We start from the raw sequence: 4,074 nt of genomic DNA on the forward strand, positions 1-4,074 counted from the left end.
GCTTGCATATTTTGTGAGCACCTTTAGGATTGACAAAACCTTCTGGTTGTATCATATACAACTCTTCTTTAATAAATCCATTAAGGAATGCAGTTTTGTTTATCCATTTGCCGGATTTCATAAAATGCAGAAATTGCTAACATGATTCGGACAGATTTAAGCATAGATACGAGTGAGAAACTCTCATCGTAGTCAACACCTTGAACTTGTCGAAAACCTTTTTGCGATAATTCTAGCTTTGTAGATAGTAACACTACTATCAGCGTCCGTCTTCCTCTTGAAGATCCATTTAATCTCAATGGCTCGCCGATCATTGGGAAAGTCAATCAAAGTCCATACTTTGTTCTCATACATGGATCTCATCTCAGATTTCATGGCCTCAAGCCATTTCGCGGAATCTGGGCTCATTATCGCTTCCTCATAGTTTGTAGAGTCGTTATGGTCAAGTAACATGACCTCCAGAACTGGATTACCGTACCACTCTGGTGCGGATCTCACTCTGGTTTACCTACGAGGTTCGGTAGTAACTTGATATGAAGTTACATGATCATCATCATTAGCTTCCTCACTAATTGGTGTAGTAGTCACAAGAACAGATTTCTGTGATGAACTACTTTCCAATAAGGGAGCAGGTACAGTTACCTCATCAAGTTCTACTTCCCTCCCACTCACTTCTTTCGAGAGAAACTCCTTCTCCAGAAAGGATCCATTCTCAGCAATGAATAATTTGCCTTCGGATATGTGATAGAAGGTGTACCCAACAGTCTGCTTTGGGTATCCTATGAAGACATATTTCTCCGATTTGGGTTTGAGCTTATCAGGATGAAACTTTTTCACTTAAGCATCACAACCCAAAACTTTAAGAAACGACAACTTTGGTTTCTTGCCAAACCATAATTCAGATTGTGTCGTCTCAACGGATTTAGATGGTGCCCTTTTTAATGTGAATGCAGCTGTCTCTAATGCATAACCCCAAAACGATAGTGGTAGATCGGTAAGAGACATCATAGATTGCACTATATCCAATAAAGTATGGTTATGACGATCGGACACACCATTATGCTGTGGTGTTCCAGGTGGCATGAGTTTGTGAAACTATTCCACAATGTTTTAATTGAAGACCAAACTCGTAACTCAAATATTTGTCTCCGCGATCAGATCGTAGAAACTTTTATTTTTGTTACGATGATTCTCCACTTCACTCTGAAATTCTTTGAACTTTTCAAATATTTCAGACTTGTGTTTCATCAAGTAGATATACTCATATCTGCTCAAATCATCTGTGAAGATTAGAAAATAATGATACCTGCCACGAGCCTCAATATTCATTAGATCACATACATCAGTATGTATGATTTCCAACAAATCTGTTACTCTCTCCATAGTACCGGAGAACGGCATTTTAGTCATCTTGCCCATGAGGCACGGTTCGCAAGTACCAAGTGATTCATAATCAAGTGGCTGCAAAAGTCCATCAGTATGGAGTTTCTTCATGCGCTTTACACCGATATGACCTAAACGGCAGTGCCACAAATAAGTCGCACTATCATTATCAACTCTGCATCTTTTGGCTTCAACATTATGAATATGCGTATCACTACTATCGAGATCCAACGAACCATTTTCATTGGGTGTGTAACCATATAAGGTTTTATTCATGTAAACAGAACAACAATTTATTCTCTTACTTAAATGAATAACCGTATTGCAATAAACACGATCAAATCATATTCATGCTCAACGCAAACACCAAATAACACTTATTTAGGTTCAACACTAACCCCAAAAGTATAGGGAGTGTGTGATGATGATCATATCAATCTTGGAACTACTTCCAACACATATCGTCACCTCGCCCTTAACTCGTCTCTGTTCATTCTGTAACTCCCGTTTCGAGTTACTACTCTTAGCAACTGAACCTGTATCAAATGCTGAGGGGTTGCTATAAACACTAGTAAAGTACACATCAATTACATGTATATCAAATATACCTATGTTCACTTTGCCATCCTTCTTATCCGCCAATTACTTGGGGTAGTTCCGCTTCCAGTCACCAGTCCCTTTGCAGTAGAAGCACTTAGTCTCAGGCTTAGGATCAGACGTGGGCTTCTTCACTTGAGCAGCAACTTGCTTGCCGTTCTTCTTGAAGTTCCCCTTCTTCCCTTTGCCCTTTTCTTGAAACTAGTGGTCTTGTCAACCATCAACACTTGATGTTTTCTTGATTTCTACCTTCATTGATTTCAGCATCACGAAGAGCTTGGGAGTTGTTTCCGTTATCCCTTGCATATTATAGTTCATCACGAAGTTCTACTAACTTGGTGATGGTGACTAGAGAATTCTGTCAATCACTATCTTATCTGGAAGATTAACTCCCACTTGATTCAAGCGATTGTAGTACCCAGACAATCTGAGCACATGCTCACTAGTTGAGTGATTCTCCTCCATCTTTTAGCTATAGAACTTGTTGGAGACTTCATATCTCTCAACTCGGGTATTTGCTTGAAATATTAATTTCAACTCCTGGAACATCTCATATGGTCCATGACGTTCAAAACGTCTTTGAAGTCCTGATTCTAAGCCATTAAGCATGGTGCACTAAACTATCAAGTAGTCATCATATTGAGCTAGCCAAACGTTCATAACGTCTGCATCTGCTCCTGCAATAGGTCTGTCACCTAGCGGTGCATCAAGGACATAATTCTTTTGTGCAGCAATGAGGATAAACCTCAGATCACGGATCCAATCCGCATCATTGCTACTAACATCTTTCAACATAATTTTCTCTAGGAACATATCAAAATAAACACAGGGAAACAACAATGCGAGCTATTGATCTACAACATAATTTGCAAAATACTACCAGGACTACGTTCATGATAAATTTAAGTTCAATTAATCATATTACTTAAGAGCTCCCACTTAGATAGACATCCCTCTAATCATCTAAGTGATCATGTGATCCAAATCAACTAAACCATAACCGATCATCACGTGAAATGGAGTAGTTTTTAATGGTGAACATCGCTATGTTGATCATATCTACTATATGATTCACGCTCGACCTTTCGGTCTCAGTGTTCCGAGGCCATATCTGCATATGCTAGGCTCGTCAAGTTTAACCTGAGTATTCTGCGTGTGCAAAACTGGCTTGCACCCGTTGTAGATGGACGTAGAGCTTATCACACCCGATCATCACGTGGTGTCTGGGCACGACGAACTTTGGCAACGGTGCATACTCAGGGAGAACACTTTTTATCTTGAAATTTAGTGAGAGATCATCTTATAATGCTACCGTCAATCAAAGCAAGATAAGATGCATAAAATATAAACATCACATGCAATCATATAAGTGATATGATATGGCCATCATCATCTTGTGCTTGTGATCTCCATCTCCGAAACACCGTCATGATCACCATCGTCACCGGCGCGACACCTTGATCTCCATCGTAGCATCGTTGTCGTCTTGCCAATCTTATGCTTCTACGACTATCGCTACCGCTTAGTGATAAAGTAAAGCATTACAGGGCGATTGCATTGCATACAATAAAGCGACAACCATATGGCTCCTGCCAGTTGCCGATAACTTGGTTACAAAACATGATCATCTCATACAGTAAAATTTAGCATCATGCCTTGACCATATCACATCACAACATGCCCTGCAAAAACAAGTTAGACATCCTCTACTTTGTTTGTTGCAAGTTTTACGTGGCTGCTACGGGCTTAAGCAAGAACTAATCTTACCTACGCATCAAAACCACAACGATAGTTTGTCAAGTTGGTGTTGTTTTAACCTTTGCAAGGACTGGGCGTAGCCACACTCGGTTCAACTAAAGTTGGAGAAACTGACACCCGCCAGCCACCTGTGTGCAAAGCACGGCGGTAGAACTAGTCTCGCATAAGCGTACGTGTCGTGGAATTGTTACGACAGATGTCCTTAGTGTCAGGACTTAGTCACGAGGCCAACGCATCTATGTGGTAGCTTGAGAGGGGTTGAGCGGGACGAGAGACGCGATGTTTTACCCAGGTTCGTCCCCTCACGGTGGAGGTAAAAGCCTACATCCTGCTTCA

Source organism: Triticum aestivum, chromosome 3A (assembly GCF_018294505.1).
Source record: "Triticum aestivum cultivar Chinese Spring chromosome 3A, IWGSC CS RefSeq v2.1, whole genome shotgun sequence".
NCBI classification, from domain to species: Eukaryota; Viridiplantae; Streptophyta; class Magnoliopsida; order Poales; family Poaceae; genus Triticum; species Triticum aestivum.